Source organism: Mustelus asterias, chromosome 6 (assembly GCF_964213995.1).
Source record: "Mustelus asterias chromosome 6, sMusAst1.hap1.1, whole genome shotgun sequence".
NCBI classification, from domain to species: Eukaryota; Metazoa; Chordata; class Chondrichthyes; order Carcharhiniformes; family Triakidae; genus Mustelus; species Mustelus asterias.
The window spans coordinates 50,981,629-51,003,124 of NC_135806.1; the positions used below are offsets into that span (position 1 = coordinate 50,981,629).

The window sequence follows — 21,496 nt, forward strand, 5'->3', positions numbered from 1 at the left end:
GCTGTTAAGGTAGTTAGGCCATTTCTTTCAACTTTATATATGCCCCCCACCCCTCCCCCATAATTAAAAACACCTAAATTAGACCTCCCCTCAACCTCCCTTATTCCAAAAGAAAGAACACCAGCCTATCCAATCCTTCCCCATAGCTAAAATCCTCAAGTCCTGGAAACATTCTTGTCAATCCTCTCTGCACCTTCTCCACTGCAATCAAATCCTTCCTGTCATGTGGTGACCAGATCAGTAACTAGTATTTTATACAACAAAAACAGAAAATGCTTGAAAATCTCAACAGGTCTGACAGCATCTGTGGGGAGAGAATAGAGCCAATCTTTCAAGTCTTGATGACCCTTCATCAGAGCTGAGAGCAAAGAGAATCAGTGGAGACTTATACTATGAGGGTGGGGTGGAATGGGACAAAGGGGATGTAAATAAGGATACAGAAAGCTGAGAAGATGCTAAGAGTGTCCATTAAGTGATCAGAAAGCGAGAATGGCAGAACAGAGAACAGATTGTTGAAGGACTGCCTGAGGAATGTGGCAGTTGCCCTGAAAGGGGTTTTGGGGGAGGCGGGGGAGGAGGTGAAATAAGGAGAGCTGGAATGGAGAAGTGGAGAAATGGAAGCGAGAGAGAAGGATGATAAAATAGATGAATGCGATTAAAGAAAATGAAATAAAGTAAATGGAAATGGGGTGAAGGTGGAGGGGAGGGTTCATGCTCTGAAGTTGTTGAAGTCCGGAAGGCTGTAAAGTGCCCAATCGGAGGATGAGATGCTGTTCCTCCAGTTTGCATTGGGGTTCACTGGAACATTGCAAAAGGCCAATGACAGACATTTGGATTGGAGAGCAGGGTAGTGTGTTGAAGTGGCAAGCGACAGGAACAAAGAACAAAAAGAACAAAGAACAGTACAGCACAGGAAACAGGCCCTTTGGCCCTCCAAGCCTGTGCCGCTCATTGGTCCAACTAGATCATTCGTTTGTATCCCTCCATTCCCAGACTGCTCATGTGACTATCCAGGTAAGTCTTAAATGATGCCAGTGTGTCTGCCTCCACCACCCTACTTGGCGTCTGGGTCCTGCTTGCGAATGGTGTTACGTGTTTTATACAACTGTAGCATAACTTTTCTACATATCCTATGTCTTGGCTAATAAAAGAAAATGGTATTTATGCATTTTCCCTGTTCAAGGATTTGTGGTCACATACAGCAAGGTCTCTCTGTTCTTCTGCACTTATCAGTATCCATCTATTTATGGTTTACACTCTTGTCTTCTTTGCTCTCCCCAAATGCATTACCTCAAATGTCTCTGGTTGAATTCCTTCTGATTTTTTTTCTTCCCACATAACCAGTCCATTGATATCTTCCTGCAATCTACAGCTCTCTTCCTCACTCTCATGCACATGGTCAATTTTTGAATCAGCTATGAACTTCTTAATCCTACATTTCTATCTAAACCATTGATGTAAAGCATACAAAGCAAGAGAACCAGTTCTAAGTCCTGTGAAACCCTCTGGAAACAACCTTCCAGTCACAAAGACATCCATTGACCAGTTCCCCTTTGCTTTCTGGCACTGAGCCAAATTTGGATCCAACTTACCACCTTTTCTGTTTGGCAAATTCAAAATTAGTGTTGGGGGTTATTTTAATGCACCTTAATTGCAATATCCATCGGCTGAAGTGATAAAAGATTTTTTAAAATCCTATCAAGACGGTCAGTTGTCAGTAGAGGCACACACTCTGTTATGCCTCTCTAAGCAATAGCACAAATATATTGGGCAAAAACTGAAGGAGCATCCTCTGTGCCTTTAGGCGAGCACTGTGCTACAGGGAGACATGCAATCAGTCTCCACTATTATGACGATACAGTATTACCAGTGGCAGTCAGTTAACTTCCGCTTTCAGCTTCTCTACCTTTCATTCTACAAGAGGGATTTCTGATCTGGAGTTGTCACAATTTGATGGACTTTGATACATCAGGAAATGTTAGATATTTGGGATCATTGTTGTGTTGTTGTGCTGTCACTTTAAGAGTCTAGTCAAGTGTATAGTTTGTGATGTTATCGACTGCTTCACGAGTTTGCCGCAGTTTAAATCAAGCCTTTGTAGAGTTAACAGCTATTGAATAGATCTCTGTTGTTGTTTGCTATCTTATCCTTCCTGTAATGTGATGACAAGAACAGTAACTAGTGTTTTATACAGCTGTAGCATAACTTCTTTAATCTGATATATCTTATGTCTTGGCTCATAAAGGAAAGTAATATTTATGCCTTTGTCCTGTTATCTTCAAGGATTTATGGTCATATACAGCAAGGAAAGAAATGACCTAACCACCTTAACAGAGAGGTGAATAACCAGGGGACATAGATTTAAGATAATTGTGCTATTACTTCACGTTGTTTTGCCCTACAAGTGCAGTATATAACAGGAGAAAAAGAGTACTGGCGATGAGGAGCAGGTTAAATTCTTTTCAAACCAAGGAAGAAAAAGAAATTCAGAGCTGTATTTACCAACTGGAAACTTTCGACATTGAGGCAGAATCAACAGCAGGTCAGCCATTGCATCAGTTGTTGGGCAGAAGCAAAGAAAGGTCCATGCTGAAAGTTGAAGCCAGCACCCCGAGAAGTTCAGGCTGCCAAGCTCACCACATGCAGTGAGATTGAGGTACGGAGGTAGAGTGAGACAGAGAGAGATTTTGTGCATTGCATTAAATCTAAGAAAAGCTGATACATTTGGCACATATCACTGGAAAATGTAACATCGCTGTTTAAGAAGGGAGGGAGGCAGCAGATGGGAAATTATAGGCCAGTTAGCCTAACTTCGGTTATTGGCAAGATTTTAGAGTCCATTATTAAAGATGAGATTGCAGAGTGCTTGGCAGTGCATGATAAAGTAGGACTGAGTCAGCACGGCTTCGTCAAGGGGAGGTCATGTCTGACAAATCTATTCGAGTTCTTTGAGGAGGTAACAAGGAAGTTAGAAAAAGGAGAACCAGTCAACATGATTTATTTAGATTTCCAGAAAGCCTTCGACAAGGTACCGCATAGCAGACTGTTGATTAAATTAAGAGCCCATGATGTTAAGGGCAAGATCATGGTATGGATAGAGGATTGGCTGACTGGCAGAAGACAGAGAGTGGGGATAAAGGGCTCTTTTTCATTGGCGTGCCTCAGGGGTCAATGCTGAGATCACAACTTTTCACAATATACATTAATGATTTGGAAGAAGGAACTGAAGGCACTGTTGCTAAGTTTGCAGATGATACAAAGATATTAGAGGGACAAGTAGTATTGAGGAAGCAGGGGGGCTGCAGAAGGATTTGGACAGGCTAGGAGAGTGGGCAAGGATGTAGCAGATGGAATACAATGTGGAAAAGTGTGAGGTTATGCACTTTGGAAGGAGGAATGGAGGCATAGACTATTTTCTAAATGGGAACTGCTTAGGAAATCAGGAGCACAAAGGGACTTGGGAGTCATTATTCAAGATTCTCTTAAGGTTAACGTGCCGGTTCAGTCGGTGGTTAGGAAGGCAAATGCAATGTTAGCATTCATGTCGAGAGGGCTAGAATACAAGAGCAGGGAGGTACTTCTGAGGCTGTATGTCGCTCTGGTCAGACCCGATTTGGAGTATTGTGAGCAGTTTTGGGCCCCATATCTAAGGAAGGATGTGCTGGTCTTGGAAAGGGTCCAGAGGATGTTCACAAGAATGATCCCTGGAATGAAGAGCTTGTCGTATGAGGAATGGTTGAGGACTTGGATCTGTACTCATTGGAGTTTAGAAGGATGGAGGAGCATCTTCTTGAAACTTACAGGATACTGCGAGGCCTAGATAGAGTGGACGTGGAGAGGATGTTTCCACGAGTAGAAAAAACTAGAACCAGAGGGCACAACCTCAGGCTAAAGAGACGATTCTTTAAAACAGAGATGAGGAGAATTTTCTTCAACCAGGGAGTGATGAATCTGTGGAACTCTTTGCCGCAGAAGGTTGTGGAGGCCAGGTCATTGAGTGTCTTTAAGACAGAGATAGATAGGTTCTTGATTAATATGGGGATTAGGGGTTATGGGGAAAAGATAGAAGAATGAGGATGAGAAAAATATCAGCCATGATTGAATGGTGGAGCAGACTCGATGGGCCAAGTGGCCTAATTCTACTCTTATGTCTTATGGTCTTATTACAATTTGCAAAATAAGCTGGACCATTGAGATTAAGAGAAGCTCGTGAAGGAACATTGCTGAGCAGATCTCAATATCACTAAAATGGCGGGACAGTTTGGTGCCATTAGCCCATTTGAGGAAGAATTCGAGAATTGGAAATCCTTTGCAGAAAGATTTCAGCCTTATATCTGAGCAAGCAAGATTGCTGACGATATAGTATTCCCTGCTTTTCTCAGCAGCATTGTCAGTAAAACCTAACTTACTCCGGAGTTCGGTCCAGTCCGAGAAACCCGGTAGCAAAACATTTGAAATTAATAAGATACTACAGGACCATTATTCACCCAAACCATTAATTATTGCAAAGCGTTTTAGGTTCCATAAGACAAATCAGTTAAAAGGAGAAAATATAGCACAATTTGTTGCAACCCTAAAGCACCTTAGGAGCTTTGAGAATTTGGTGACTCTCTAGATAATGCGATTAGAGACCATCTGGTTTGCGGACTGAGGCATGAGGCTAACTGAATGAAACTTGCATGTGAAAACAGAGATAGCCTTTTTGCTGGAGCTTGCTGCTTAGGAAGCTTCTCCTCTCGGAGCAGGCATGAGGATACATAAAATGGCTGCTGTTCAGAGAAAGTCTTCCCAGAAACAACATGTCATTGCTGTGCAAAAATGGGCCATTCACAGGCCAAATGCTGGAACAAGGCCAGCCAATGCAAAAATTGTGGCAAAATTGGCTACATAGCACGAGCTTGCTGGAAGAAACCAGTTTCTCCAGAAGGCATTGTTCAAAAAAAGAAACAGAGCACACCAAAAAGGAAGAATAATAGGAAGTGCACTAAAAGAATTTACAGAGTGGAAGAGATAATACAAATAGTGAAGACACAGCACATAAATCTGACAAGGAATCGAAACTAAATGTACTTTCAGTTCAAGGTGAATCACATAGCTCTGGGTAATTCTGATAGGTCTAGTAGGACAGCCTATCAGAAATGGAGGCCAACACATGGGTTGTTGTCTCCTTAATCCCCAAGAACCACCTATAAGCAAAAATTGAATCACCTACCATTAAATCCAGCAGATGTTTTACTGAGGACTACACCAAGGAAATGGAGCCTCTCAGAGGATACATTGTAGTCAAATTAAAGTTGTGGGAAAACTGCAGAGCTGCCACTTAATGTTGTCCAAGGAGGTTTTCCAGTTCTCTTTGGCCAGTCTTGGCAAGAGAAGATAATGCTGATCTGGAGTGTTGTGAACAGGTTAGTTGATGCTGAAACAGATCTACAGAACATCCTAGAGAAATACAATAGTGTATTTAAGGACACCCTCGGTTCAATGAAAGGAGTATAGATGACATTTAAGATCCATCAAATATGTCAGCATAAAGAGTCTCAAGGCAAGAACAGGACCCTATGTCATATGTCCAAAGGTACAATCTGAAATAATGAGACTTGTAGCTACAGAAGACTTAAAACCCATCACCACTAGTGACTGGGCAACCCCAATTGTGCCTGTAATGAAGCAGGATGGGACTAAGTGTATTTGTAGAGATTTCAAGACAACAAGCAATGCAGTTCTGTGCACAAATCTATATCCGCTAGCTATCTTTGATTGAGGATTTGTTTGCCAGCCTAGCAGGAGGACAGAAGTTCAGCAAAATTGACTTATCGCAGATCTACCTTCAAATGAACGTTGCAGCTGAATTGCAACACCTGCTCACCATTATAATACATATTCCGCTGTAAGAGATTACCTATTGGAACAACTTCAGCACCCGCTTTATTCCAACAGTCCATGGACCAGATCTTAAGCCGTCTACAAGGCGTACAGTGTTACCTTGATGTCACATTGATCACTGGTACCAATGAACAAGAACACTTACGTAACCTAGAAACCACATTGAAATGCCTTCAGATGCATGGTATTCATATGAAGAAAGATAAGTGAGACAACTTTCAAATGTCAATACATTATTTAGGCCATATGATCGATAGCAAGGATTTACACAAGGCACTTATGAAGATGAAGACTATCATGGAGGCTTCATGACCAATAATGTAACACTGTTTAGATTGTTCCTAGGGTTAGTAACTTATTATGGCAAATCTGTTTTGAATCTAGCAACCCTAATTAAACCATTCCAAAATTTGTTGTGCACAAAACTGAGGAAGCCAGAAGTGTTGGTACATTTCAACCCAAAGTTGCCAATACAACTTGCTTGTTGTGTCTCACCATACGGAGTTGGAGTGGTCGTGTCACATCTACTACCATCAGGGGTAGAAAGACTGATAGCTTTTGCATTGCGTACCTTAATAAGTGCTGAATCATATTATGCCCAGTTGAAGAAGGAAACACTGAGCAACTTTGGAGTGCGGAAATTTCCCCAATACCTCTATGATCATCACAACACATTGCTGATGAACCACATCCCTTAACTTGTTTGGGCCACATAAAGATATTCCATCACCTGCCGCCAGCAGACTTCAATAATGGTCTTTAATATTATCAGCACATTCCACCGAGATCAAGTACCATCAGTCCGCGAGCCATGCCAATGCTAATGCATTGTCATGATTGCCTTTGCCTACTGGTCAAGAATCACCTAGTAGTGGTTCCAATATTTTCTATTCTTCTCAGATAGAATGCATCCCAGTGACTGCAACTCAAGTCCAACGACAGACCAGAAATGATCCTGTGATGGGGAACATACTGGAAATGGTGTTAAAAGGGAGGACAGTGGAAACACATCCCAAATTAAAGCCATATATTTTCAGAAAACTCGAGCTGACAGTGTATGGTAGCGGATGCCTGTTGTGGGGGATGAGGGTAATAATTACTCCAAACTTGTGACAAGGAGTGTTAGAGTAATTAGATGAAGGACATTCGAGCATAGTTTGAATGCAAGAACTTGTGAGGAGTTACTTGTGGCCTGGACTAGATGCTCAGATCAAGGAAAAAGCAGGACTGTGCCAGTCATGTGCACGGGTAAGGAATGCACCATCCTTGTCCCCATTGCACTCATGGGAGTGGCCTGAGATGCCTTGGTAACATCTACACACAAACTTTTCAGGTCTATATAAGTGTACATGGTTGTTATTAATGCACACTCCAAAGAACTGGAAGTTGTTAAAATGAAGTCAACAACTGCAAAACAAACCATCAAAAACCCAATAAGATTTTCATTAGATTTGGGAAACCAGAACAAATCCTGAGTGATAATAGACCACAACAAATAGCTTAAGACTATCTAATGATGAGTGGTATCCAACACACACAATCAACACCATATCACCAGCAACAAATGGATTAGCTAAAAGGTTTTGAAGCATTCGTTAAATGCTTCCAAGGACGTATCGCAATACCACACACGCGACTACTTAGAGTTCCCCAGCTTGACCACTACTGAAGAGGAAGCTGAGAACTATATTTGATCTACTCTTACCACAGGAGGTGTCTGAGATAGTAGAACACAATCAGCAGTCGCAAATCTTAAGAGAAGAGAAGGTGATTTCAAAAGACGTTCCTTTCGACAAGGAGAGCAAGTTTTGGCATTCAGCAATGCCACTAGCAAACTGAAGATGACCTATTATGGAGATGACATGTGGATCAGTTATTACCTACATACACCATTGTATCAGAACTGGTTATGCCAGAACTACGTCAGGATGAACCACAAGATATTGTGACTGCCACTTTTGGTCAATCAGCAGAAACCGAGATTGTTGAAGAATTCTTTGTTACTATTGGCCTTCCTTCTACGAAATAAACCGTTATGTCTTCCAGGATAGAGACATCCTCTGAAGAACGTATCTCTGAGGTTTAGAACAACCAAATCCCTGAAGTGCGCAGGCAACCAGTGTGGAATAGACACCCACCTGATCGTCTGAACTATTTTTATTGTGTACCGATTCATTGTCTGCCCTTTTATGTCTGCTGATGGCTATTTAAAAGTACTATGTTTGTTTGGTATGGGACCTTAAATGTAAAGGGGGAGGGATGTTATGTCACCTTAAGAGTCTAGTCATGTTTATGATTTGTGATACCATCAGCTCTTCGCGGGCTTTGCCACAGTCTAAATCATATAGTTAACAGCTATTGAATAAATCTCTGATGCTGTTTGCACCTAACCCCACGTACTATCACTATGTTCTTTTGTCCTACAAGTGCAGTACATAACAAGAAAAGTAACTGATGATTTTTCCAAAATTTTCATTTCTTTTCTGCCGAGGAACAGTACAATTTCTAGCAACAGTTACTGAATTTCTCGAATACATTGAGGCATGGAGGCACCTTATGGCCTTCGCAACAACTGACTTTTCCGGTCACACTGGGGCAAGTGCAACCCAGAAAATTCCTTCCTTTGTCTTGCACTGTCACTTGCTCCCCTTACCTGTCCACTCTGACTCATCACGGTGATGCCTCCTAAAGCTGAATCCCCCAGGATATGTGCAGCTTTGTTGTCTATAAAAATGTTGGTGAGAGGAACACAAGGTGCCAGCAGGTCATGTGGCATTTTGAGCCATTGTCAGTGCTGCCAGACTGCTCTTCAAGTCTAAAATACCCAAAGAGGAACATGCTTTTAGAAAGCTGATTCATAACGAGCTTTATTGTAGAACATTATGGATGTTGTATCTGTGCTAACGTAAGTGACAACATAGTAGCAGGCAAGAAGGGAAACAGGACAGAATGTGGCTCAGGTTTCATGTCCCACTCCGCACTTAATGCTCTGACAGGCAGGGATATTTAGTGTGGCTGAAAATAGATTTTCTGGGCTGATCATCAATCAGGTGTAGGAGAAAGGCTTATATTGCATTACTCTCCAACATGGCCCACAAACAGAATAAGAGTATCAGGATATTCTAAGGAGCACATACATAATAGTCATGTGCTCAGCCTACAGCTAGTCCTATATGAAAATAAACACCTTGCACTTTGTGTTACAATAATTTACCGGGTGAAGTTCTTTTAAGTTATCAAGCTCTCTCGAGCTTCAGTTGTAAGTCAGAGTTTGAATATGCTGCATTATGAACATGCATGATCAACAATGGGGAAACTGAAAAGTTAAGGACTGAGAATGAGCCATCAGTAAATGTGTAGCACGTTAATGGGCAACACTTTGTTGCTTGTGTGCCTGGGTGATACATTTGGCACTGTGGAACTGTTGGTTAACATTCTGTTGCAGCTTTTTGTTAAGGTTTGTTATCATCCACAACACTTCCACCTCCTACTGCAGTGTTGTCTTTACTTAGGGAGGGTGTACTCCGCAGCATCAATGAAGGAATCTTCCTGACACCTACCTCATGTAGGGGCATCTCCACCTCGCTGCACATTGATGGAAAGTTTAAGCTCTGTGCCAATTACTTACTTCCCTCTGGATTTTTTAGCACCCGAATTCATTGGCCAGCCAAATGCTGTGCATCCTTCAAGTTGCTCTGCACACAGTTTTACATGACTGCAGCCGCACAAAGAATTTCCCTTCACAGCTCCCTCTACAAGCTCCCAGAAGGAGGCACATTCTGCACTGGAGCTCACACCGCATGTCTATCTAATTAGTCCAATCCTCTAACTTCCAGTGAGGCTGGGCATGTGGATTCTGAGTAAGGCACATCAATTTCTGCATACCAGTCCTGCTGTCTAAACCCCAGGATTAGAAACTTCATTCTTATCCATTTTCCTTTAGGAACTCAGGGCTGATATATAACATTAAATTAGAAATTTCAAAAGGGGTCAATACTGCTCATTGCTTTAGGATGTTGTCAAGATTTAGATAATTGTACAAACTGGCTTATGCTGTCTCAAACAATGTCCAAACTCTCAGTTTGTTCTCATTATTGTAATATGCTCCAATTTTGTTAATTCCTAGTGTAATGAATTATTTTTGAACTCCATTTCTGCCACCGTAGACCATCAGTATCTTGAAAATAGATTAGATACACTGAATAATTTCTGCAGTGCACACTAAGTGGCTTGTCTTCTATAGTGCAGACAAGTTCAAATATTTTAAGCCCCAGTGAACTCAGACTCTATCAGTATGCTAAGCTCCTGAGGCATCTTTGTTGTTTTAGTTTAGTTGAGAACTTGAGTCTCACTTTGGCATGGACAAACATTCCCGGCTAATAACAATGAAAGCTGAAGAAACAATAAATTGTCTCAAAACTGAATTATGACTTTAATTAAACTTGAATGATGGCATGAGGCCAAGCAACCTTATACAAAAATGTGAAATTCATAAAACGAAAATCGCCATAAAAATTCCATGGTGATGAAGGCTCGGTGAAGTAATTTTGCAGCAGTAGGCTACCAGAGTCCGACAAATGGATGAAAGACCTCTGCTGTCACATCCTGTTAGTCATGGATTCATTTATATAGCAAGTTTACAAATGCTCTTTAATTTGTCATTTAGCATTATTTTCAATGGAAGTGGTTTTTAAAAAGCGTTAAAAATTACACCGAACACAATTAATCTTTCTGGTTGCAGTTCTGACCCAGTATGTACAATTAGTGCACAAGGACAGTGTGTAACTATTCACAATGGTGAGCGAACTAGAATAGGTTGTCACCTGTATGTTGTTGGTTCAGGTCACCAATTATATACAAAGGCACTTCTCAAGTTACTTCCAAAGATGTATGTTTGAAGAACAGGTTTTACCCTCAAAAAGATCCAAGATTAAATCTATTGTACTGTACAATAAGACTGCAAGTTAAGTCCCATGACCAATGGTAAAGTAGTGTGTGAGTAATATATATGTGTGTGCATAGAGTATATATCATAAAATCCCTACAGTGCAGAAGGAGGCCATTTGGCCCATCAAGTCTGCACCGACCACAATCCCACCCAGGCACTATCCCCATAACACCATGCATTTACCCTAGCTAGTCCCCCTGAGACTAAGGGGCAATTTAGCATGGCCAATCTACCTAACACACACACCTTTGGAATATGGGAAGAAACTGCAGCACCCGGAGGAAACCCACACAGACATGGGGAGAACGTGCAACCTCCACACAGACAGTGACCCAAGCTGGGAATCGAACCCAGGTCCCTGGCACTGAGGCAGCAGTGCTAACCACTGTGCCACCATGCCACCCCAATATATATGCACACATATATATAATATATATATATTTCACTAATAATGCATGTGCAAACGGTAGCACAGTGGTTAGCACTGCTGTTTCACAGCTCCAGGGACCTGCGTTCGATTCCCGGCTTGGGTCACTGTGTGTGGAGTTTGCACATTCTCCTCGTGTCTGCGTGGGTTTCCTCCGGGTGCTCCGGTTTCCTCCCACAGTCGAAAGATGTGCGGGTTAGGTTGATTGGCCATGCTAAAATTGCCCCTTAGTGTCCTGAGATGCGTAGGTTAGAGGGATTAGCGGGTAAATGTGCAGGGATTTACTGACAAAATGTGTAGGGATATGGGGGTAGGGCCTGGGTGGGATTGTGATCGGTGCAGACTCGATGAGCCAGATGGCCTCTTTCTGCACTGTAGGGTTTCTATGAAAAACCTTTTTTATTGTTAAAGGGCAGCGGGCCTTAATTGTTGCTCTTGGGTCAGGAGCAAAGTGTTGGGACAATTATCAGGTCTGCAAACCCAACCTAGGAGGAAGTGTGCCCTAGAAGATCAGATTTTCAGTCCAGAGGTGTGGTGGGCTGGAGGAAGATGGGAGTCATGGAGGGTGACCCTATAACCAATGCAGAGGCAGCCTGAGCTGAAAGCACCAGCACTGTGTCAAAGATTTTGGACATCGCTTCTCAGCCTTTTGGCTAGGATCAAGCCCAAGATGGGGCGCATTGACTTATCTTGTCAGCTTGGATCTTGCTTGTCTTTCTTGTGAGGACCATGAATTGGATTTAATTGCATTTTGAATTTGGTTTTTGGAGCAGGCAAGCAATGGATTTGGGTCTGCCCACTCCATTCTGAGCATTGGCTTTGTAAGTTTATGAATGGAGTAAAAAAAAGTTTTAAAAGCTTTTTGACATCCCACCAACCCATGTCGAGGCTCTCCATCATAATGAAACTCAGTCCAAGGTTCAGGTAATGAACATTATCCCAATACTCTCTACAATTTCTCAAAGTTATCATATTGCAAACGTTCAGCTGTCCATTTCACCGTTAATGTCTGTGAGGCAAATACCCCGTTCGCTTCAAAATACTCACCAATGCGCAATCGGGTTATAGTTTTCTAAGGTAGCTTAGTTGAGGATGCAGAGCTCATGCGTTGAATATGTTCAATGGAGCTTGGATTATAGATAGTGAATGCCATAAATTATACCGCATTTGTTTATTCCAAAATGTTAAAATAACTAATACAGATAGTATTTATGTCTTTAAGTGCAGATGAGCGCATTTACGTGATAGAAAGAGAAATTAGCTGCAAAATATAATTGTTGTTCTTTAGGATGAATTGACGACCATTTGACTTCCACTTTTCAGCAAACATTCCTTTGAGATTTCCGAAAATAACAATTAAATGCTTTGGATTGATCAGAAGGTGCCATCAGAGACTTAACAGATTGAAGAAAGAATTACACCCCATTATGTAGAGTTCTTTATTGTCAAAACAATGCATTGCACAGGAGAACATTTTGAAAATGTATTATAAAATGAATAACTAGGATTAGGATTCATTAGCGCATTGTTATCGCTGCACATGAGGATCAAATCGCCAGACTAAAGGTATTGCTCACAGTAAAAAATGCAGATGTACTAAAGTAGAGAAATTGTGTTGGCACGACAAGCTCCATTATGTATCCAAAAATAGTAATGCAGGACTTGAAACATGTTGGACACCTTCTTGGTAAGTACATCACATTATACACAGTTAAAGTCTGTCAAAAGTGAGCAGACAGATCATTTCTTCAATCAGCATGCAACATTCATTTGATGCCATTGCTGCCATTTTGACACTCCATACACTTGGCCCGATAGTCCAACACTTGTTAAGCAGCATGAATAACCTCCCCCCACCCACACCCCCTCTACTGCAACACTAAAATGCTATTAAAGGGATCATCAATGCCTTAGATGATAGTTGCAGGTTGGCCTCTTTTTCTGACTGTTGATTTGATTTGATTTATTATTGTCACATGTATTGGCTACAGTGGAAAGTATTCTTTCTTGCACTCTATACAAACAAAACATACCATTCATAGAGTACATAGGGGAGAAGGAGAGGAGAGGGTGCAGAATGTAGTGTTACAGCCCTAGCTAGGCGTAGAGAAAGATCAGCTTAATATAAAGTAGGTCCATTCAAAAGTCGGATGGCAGCAGGGAAGAAGCTGTTCTTGAGTCGGTTGGTACGTGATCTCAGACTTTTGTATCTTGATTCTTAGAGATAGGATCTATATACATTTGGAACTGAATGGTTTTATTAGCGACAGACAGTATGGTTTTGTACGAGGCAGATCATGTCTCACTAATTTAATTGATTTTTTTGAGGAGGTGACAAAAATGATTGACAAGGGAAGGGCTGTGGATATTGTCTACATGGACTTTAGTAAAGATTTGACAAGGTCCCTCATGGCAGACTGGTGCAAAAGATTAAATCTCACAGGGTCAGGGGTGAACTAGCTAGATGGATTCAGAACTGGCTTGGCCATAGAAGACAGAGGGTAGCGGTGGAAGGGTGTTTTTCTGAATGGAGGTCTGTAACTAGTGGTGTTCCGCAGGGATCAGTGCTGGAACCTCTGCTGTTTGTAATATATATAAGTGACTTGGAAGAAAATATAGCTGGTCTGATTAGCAAGTTTGCGGATGATACTAAGATTGCTGGAGTTTTGGATAGTGATGAAGATTGTCAGAGAATACAGCAGGATATAGATAGGCTAGAAAATTGGGCGGAGAAATGGCAAATGGAATTTAATCCGGACAAATGCGAGGTGATGCATTTTGATAGGTCCAATTCAGGTGGGAGCTATAAAATAAATCGTAGAACCATCAGGAGTGCACATAGATATCTGGGCGAGCAGGTCCACAGATCCTTAAACGTGGCAGCACAGGTGGAAAAGCTGGTGAAGAACGCATATGGCATGCTTGCCTTCATTGGATGGGGCATCGAGTATAAAAGTTTGCAAATTATGTTACAGTTATATAAAAGGTTGGTTAGGCCACATTTGGAATACTGTGTCCAATTCTGGTCACCACACTACCAGAAGCATGTGGAGGCTTTGGAGAGAGTACAGAAAAGGTTTACTAGGATGTTGCCTGGCAGGGAGGGTATTAGCTATGAGGAGAGATTGAATAAACTGGGATTGTTCTCCCTGGAAAAATGGAGACTGAGGGGCGACCTGATTGAAGTTTATAAAATTATGAGTGGTATAGATAGGGTAAAGAGTTGGAAGCTATTTCCCAGGGCAGAAATGACAATTACAAGGGGGCACAAATTCAAGGTAAGGGGGGGAAAGGTTCAGTGGAGATTTGCGGGGGTAGTTTTTTACATAGAGGGTGGTGGGGACCTGGAATGTACTGCCAAGTGAGGTGGTTGAGGCAGACACATGAGCGACATTTAAGACTTATCTGGATAAACATATGAACAGACGGGGAATAGAGAGATACAATAGTTGGTCTAGATAGGACAAAGTGATCGGTGGAGATTTGGAGGGCCGAAGGGCCTGTTTCTATGCTTTGTTCTTTTTCCTGGTGGAAGAGGGTATGTTCAGGGTGTGTGGCGTCCTTGATTATGCTGGCTGCTTTTCCGAGGGAGTAGAAATTGTAGACTGAGTCAATGGATGGGAGGCTGGTTTGCATGATGGACTGCGTTACGCTCACAACCCTTTGTAGTTTCTTGCGGTCTTGGTCAAGAATAATTGCTACAGTTGGTGTGTTGCTATAGTTGGTGTGTTCTCTAGTTGTTTCAAGTTTCAAAAATCCACAGGAAATAGTGTGGTGTGAACTGAAGGACCTTTTGCTGACTTGAAGGCATCTTTACAAGTTAGTTGCTCCCAAACAAAGATGCACCAGTTGGCCATTCAATTCACGTTGAGCATGACAGTGGGAATTGTTTTGTTTTGTTCTTTCATGGGATGTGAGCATTACTGGCATTGCCAGCATTTGTCACCCATCCCTAATTGCCGTTGAAATGGTGCTGGTGAGATGTCTTCTTAAACTACTGCAGTCCACATGGTGTCGACACACAGTAGTGCAGTTAGGAAGGTTCTTGACCCATTGACAGTGAAGGAAAACAGTATAGATCCAAGTCAGGATGGTGTGTAACTTGGAGGGGAAATTGCAAACTGTGATATTTTCATGTATCTGTTTCCTTTCTCCTAAGTGGTAAAGATCCTGGGTTTGAAAGGTGCTGTCAAAGCGGGCTTTGCGAGTTGTTGCACTGCATCTTCCATGATTGAATTTTACATTCAGTTTGATGGAGAGAAGAGGGTGTTTATGACTAGTATTTTAAAATTAAATAAGTGCAATTATGAAGGCATGAAAGCAGAGGTGGCTAAAGTGGACTGGCAAATTAGGTTAAGGGTTCAGTCAATAGAAATGCAGTGGCAGAACTTTAAGGGGGTATTCCAGAAGACACAAAATAGATACCTCCCAACGGGAAATAAAAATTCCGAGGGGAGAATCCACCATCCGTGGTTAACTAAAAAGTTAAAGATAGTATCAAATTTTAAGAGAAATAATATAATGTACGAAAGTGTGTCGCAGATCAGAAGATTGGACAGAATATAAAACAACAGCAAAGAAAGACTAAAAAATAATGAGGGAAAAATTAGAGTCTGAGAGAAAGATGGCTAGAAATAAAAGACAGATAATAAGAGTTTCTATCTCAGTGGTCGCCAGCCTTTTTAAACACAAGATCACTTTTGCAATCTAAATGCAGCACAAGATCTGTTCTTAAAAATTTGACTTTACTAAAACCCCCAAAAATCTAAGCTGTGCTTAAACTCGCCTATTCCTAGTGTGATGCCTGTGCTTGCACACTCTCTGAGAGTGCTGTGAAGTCTGGGTCATCGTTTGAAATGGGTAGTCTCATACAGTCCATCAGATGGGCATCTATGAGATGAGTGCGTTAGTTGGGCTTGATTATTTTCATGTAGGAAAAAAGCCATCTCACAGAGGTATGTGGAGCCAAAGTAGGCCTTCACCTTGAGCACAGGATGTCGAAATAGGGTACTTCTCTCTGTTTACAAATCCCCAAAAATCTTTGTCCCTTGACCTAGCTTTCAGCTCTGTCATTTTGCATGGTAATGATTGCCATGTCAACTCCACTGCTTTGTTTGAACACATGCTGAAATATTGCTGTCAGTTCTCCAATGTCCACTTGAAGAAAAGGATTTGAGACAAACATAATGATTTGTTCCATCTTGTCTACCTCCTGAAATCATCTGTTGAATTCCTTTTACAATTTGTTCAGGTGGTCACAGAATTATTTTGGGTGGAAGCTTTTCTGTTTGACCTGTCGTTGGATTTTCTCCAGATTTGGGAAGTGCTCAGTAATTTTGTTCTTTAACTGGGAGGACCATAGGCCCAGTTTCAGCTTGAGCACATTCACTGCACTGATCGTGTGTGACAAGTCTCAGTCCCTGCCCTGCAGTTTGTGATTCAGCTCATTCAATTTGCACTTATGTCCGTAAGAAACGCCAAGTCTAGCAACCACCCATTATCCGACAGCTTGCTATACACCTCATTTCTTGATCCAAGAAAGGTGATAATTTCAGAGAGCAGATCTAAAGATCTCTGGAGGACTTTTTCTTGAATTTACCACCTCACATCTGCATGAAGGATTAGCTCACTGTAGGTGGCATCAAGCTCATTGAGTAATGATTTGAACAAGCAATGTCGCAGAGCTCTGGCAAGAATTGAGTTGACCATCTTGACAGCAACTGTCATTACATGCGAATGCTTGTGCTTGTTGATGGATAACACACTGGTAATTGACAAAGGAGGGGAATTCAGAATCATTTGCAAAGTGCAACTGCATTGACACCCAGCATTGACAGTGCATCATCAGTTGTGATTGAAATGAGCCTAAAAAGAACTAGGGGTCACTATTTAAAAATATGATGTCACCTATTTAACACAAAGATGAGGAAAATGTTTTTCTCCAAGCGTCATGAGTATTTGAAACTTTCTTCCTCAAAAGGTGGTGGAAGCAGAATCTTTAAATATCCTTAAGACAGAGGTAGATACATTCTTGATGAGCAAGGGGGTGAAAGTTTAGGGATAGACAGAATGTGGAGTTGAAGTTGAAATCAGATCTGCCACGATCTTGTTGAATGGCCTCCTCCAGTTTCTAATTTGTATGTTGGCATATTGTATACACTGCTGTCACTGCATACCAATGGTAGGGGGATTGCATTTTTGGTGGTGGACGTGGTGCCATTCCAGTGGCTGCTTTGTTGTGGATGGTGTCAAGCTTCTAGAGTGTTGTTGCAGCTGCACTCATCCAGCAAGTGGAGAGTATTTGATCACACTCCTGACTTATGCCTGTAAATGTTAGACATGCTTAGAGGAGTCAGGAGATGACTCAATCACCACAGAATTCCCAACCTCTGACCTGCTCTTGTAGCCAAGTTATTTATATGGCTGGTCGAGTTACATTTAGCAGTGCTAAACATTGAGGTGAAACATATGAATTTTAGTTATGAATCCTTCCTGATGTGGATTTTTGGTGGATGAATGATGGAGATGTGGTGATTTGAACAGTGTTTGAGGTAAGTGGTGCAGTCAGTGGGATACGTCATTTGAAAATACATTCAATGACCTTGATCACTTATGTAAGGTCATTGAACTTCTTCTAGCACTGCATCCAGGTCCCTGGGGCTTAACTTCTGGCATTGACATCCATGACTATCCGCTCCCAGTTCCTCAACACTGTGTGGCCTTGTATCCCTTGTGCGTAGAGGCATCTCTCCTTTTTTACCACCAAAACCTCCATTACAGTGTCTGAAAACTTTGATGCCCCAATTCTTCTATGTTCAGCCATTCTTCTCACATTCCCAGGTCAAATTCAACTCAAAAGACTCTCGGCAGCTGCATCAGCCACAATGTGAATTTCATAGCTCATTCAGGATTTAATTCGACAAGACAAACCAGTAAGGCAACAGGAGATGATTTGGTGCACTAAATCAGGACATTTAACAAGAAACAGAAGTTATAGTCAACAAACCAAATCTGTAACTTGACCACTCATCGGGCCTTTTCTGAGAAAAGTTATTTTGCTCCGAAGATGTCTTTGTTCTCCTATGCGATGTGCTGTAGCTTCTCTGTTTCTCAAGTCTAAAATTTCCACCTCTGGAACATTTATTAGTGCCTGCACATTGCGGACCCTGACTTTTAACTCTTTCTGACCATCGGGCCACATTGTGTGTGGTTCAGACTTTGTGATGTCAGTCGCTAGCCTAGTTTTTAGCCACAATCTCTTTTAAGAGATGCAGACAAGACTTAATTAATGGAAGCAAGTTCTGATTTTCATCTCCTTGCTCATGCATGCAGCCAATCAATAAAAAAGTTAGCCCTGGCCATGGACACAAATCATGAGAATGAGCAGGAACCATGAAAATGCCCTGCTGCCTACTTTACATTAAAGAGGAGCAGGGTAATCACACATTGTGATTCCCACGCTCATTCCAGGGGGGCACGGGGGCTATCCAATTTAATGCCCTTCAAAAATGTGGAAGGTCTTCTATGCCAATTGAGCAAAAGTTAGAATTTCATAATTGTCACATTTTGTAACTGGACTCCAGTGGCCACAATTTAACAAAGGTCATAAAATCTCACCCCCTCTTTTCTTCTTGTGCGCAAAACTGGGTGTGTGCAATTTGGCCATTCAAAAGATTAGTTATCGTCATGGCCAGAATTCATCCAAGTCCAAGCAGCACTGCTGATTTAAAAATTCCAAATAGCCCACTTCTGGGTTTAATTTCCTCTGTTTTTAACACCACTGGTTAACATGTTGGAGTCTACACTATTTTAAGTTATTCTAAATGCATTAATAACTGCGATAACAATAGAAAACACATTAACCAGTCAGCAAAAAACAGCACATGAAAGAAATTGAACTCATGGATGTGTTTCTCCAGAAATAGGAAGCAATCATATTGATATATTTCCATATTTAGTGATATAATTGTGATTATGCATTTACTGAGCATTACTTCGAGTGGGTAGAACCTTTGGAATGGATATTCCCGTGGGCTTTGGGATCCCGGTGTCATGACCTAATGGTGATCTCGGGCTTGCGTTTGATGGTGGTGAGACAAGCTTAGCAATCTTCTAGCTCATGACCTCCCAATTGGCTGCCTCTAGTTCACCATCCTATTAAGGATAGTGGGCGGGCTCTTGATGCTACAGGCCGAATCAAAGTGCCGGCAGTTCTGGAGCTTCGACAGACTCACCTTAGAAGCTTGGTGCTGCTGAAGCAAGTCAGGTCCAAAAAGGAGCCCCAACACGGTGGCGCCATGATGGCTTTCCAAGTGGTGAAGAACCAAACAAAATCTAGGCTGGCAAGTCCATTTGAGATGGACAGGCAACTCCTCTGCTGGGTTGGGAACAGCCACAATTGTGACTTTTTATGTTTGTGGCCCTGTCAACGCATCATGGGGCCTCTGGCCCCAATAACTACCCAGCCTGCCCCAGGCAGACCATCTCCCCTGAGCTGTAGGCACCCACATATGGTGGGGGCCACCCTGCTGGCAACACAGTGTGAGTGAGACCACAAAATCAGCTCCTATTGAAGCCATAACCAGTGTAATGGTCGTCCATGTCCATGGATCAGGAAGACATCTGGCACAATTCCCCACTATTTTCCAGCTCCAACCCAGTCATCATGGCTAGAAATGTTCAGCCTTTTCATTGAATTAATTGCTCCATGGTTATCAGCTCAAAAATTAACAATAACACAAATAGTTTTTTTTCATCACTTCATGTAAGAAATCAGCTACTAACATTTTTAAAAAGAAGGTAATTTGTTCATTATCTGACAGAAATCCAGAAATGGTACATCGTCCTTTTACTCATTTATGTTTTTAAGGTCAACAATAGGCTGGATTTTCCACCCGTGGTCAGAGACCCGCTTGCTGCCCGGCTAATTTCTGGGTGCCAACACTGTGCCACTTTTGTGTCACTCACATAGTGCTATCTTCATATGCACATGCTCTAATTAGGCCAGAATGAATTTGATGCCCAATTAGTGACTTCAAGCATTGCCAGAAGATGGGATCGGCCTGCTGAGGGTGATCCTGAACAAAGAACAGTACAGCACAGGAAACAGGCCCTTCGGCCCTCCAAGCCTGTGCCACTCCTTGGTCCAACTAGACCAATCGTTTGTATCCCTCGATTCCCAGGCTGCTCATGTGACTATCCAGGTAAGTCTTAAACGATGTCAGCGTGCCTACCTCCACCACCCTACTTGGCAGCGCATTCCAGGCCCCCATCACCCTCTGTGTAAAAAACATCCCTCTAATATCTGAGTTATACTTCGCCCCTCTCACCTTGAGCCCGTGACCCCTCGTGAACGTCACTTCTGATCTGGGAAAAAGCTTCCCACCGTTCACCCTATCTATCCCCTTCATAATCTTGTACACCTCTATTAGATCTCCCCTCATTCTCCGTCTTTCCAGGGAGTAAAGCAGACGGCAGCCATGATGGAGCTTGCCGAACAGTGCAGGCAGGGCATCAGAGGACCCAATTGCACCCAATTTGATACTATAACCCTTGTTGCCAAAAATTGTTCTTCAGAAAACACACTGCTTGATGGCTTCCTCCCTTGCGTCGGACAGCTATGCAGTAACGTGCACCAGACTGTTTGTGTTTGGTGATCTGGTGATTTGAAAATCACCTGGCCCTCCTCAGCCCATTGACAAGCTTTGAAATGAACAACACATCCCAGAGGCATCGGGATACTGACACGCCATCCGGAAGCATTATTTTCGAAGCCTACTAACTTGCATTCTTGCCCTCACACATGATTGAAAATCAAGGCCATGCTTTCCCTCAGTATGTTGCACCTAAGTTAAAATTCGTATCTTTTTCATGAAGGAAATAGCTAATCGTTTAATCCTCTGATTACTAAAAAAGAAACTCATTACCGAAAAATGATCCTACTGTATTTTCATTGCCTTCTCTGCCTTTTTGTTCCTCACATCAAACAATGGGTTATAATTGTTGCTGTTAAATTGAAAAAAAAACATGCCATAAGGAAACAAGACTAATTTGTTCCACTGCAGTCACTCGAGGATATTTAAACATTCCTAAAGCTAATTTAAAATATTTTATGTATGTGTAAAGAGGTGCACTAAAAGGCTCAGGGTCACTGAACAGTGCATATGGTATCTAGGATACATTCTGTGCAAAAATGCAATGAAGAGCAAGTGTTCTAATCCTGAAACTTTAATCCCCCC

The 21,496-nt window shown here is 42.0% G+C and overlaps 1 protein-coding gene across 1 annotated transcript in view; it reads left to right on the forward strand.

The window, feature by feature from the left end:
- LOC144495292 (zinc finger protein GLIS3-like) overlaps positions 1–21,496 on the forward strand; it is a 598,751-nt gene that overhangs the window by 417,896 nt on the left and 159,359 nt on the right. The window lies entirely within an intron of this gene.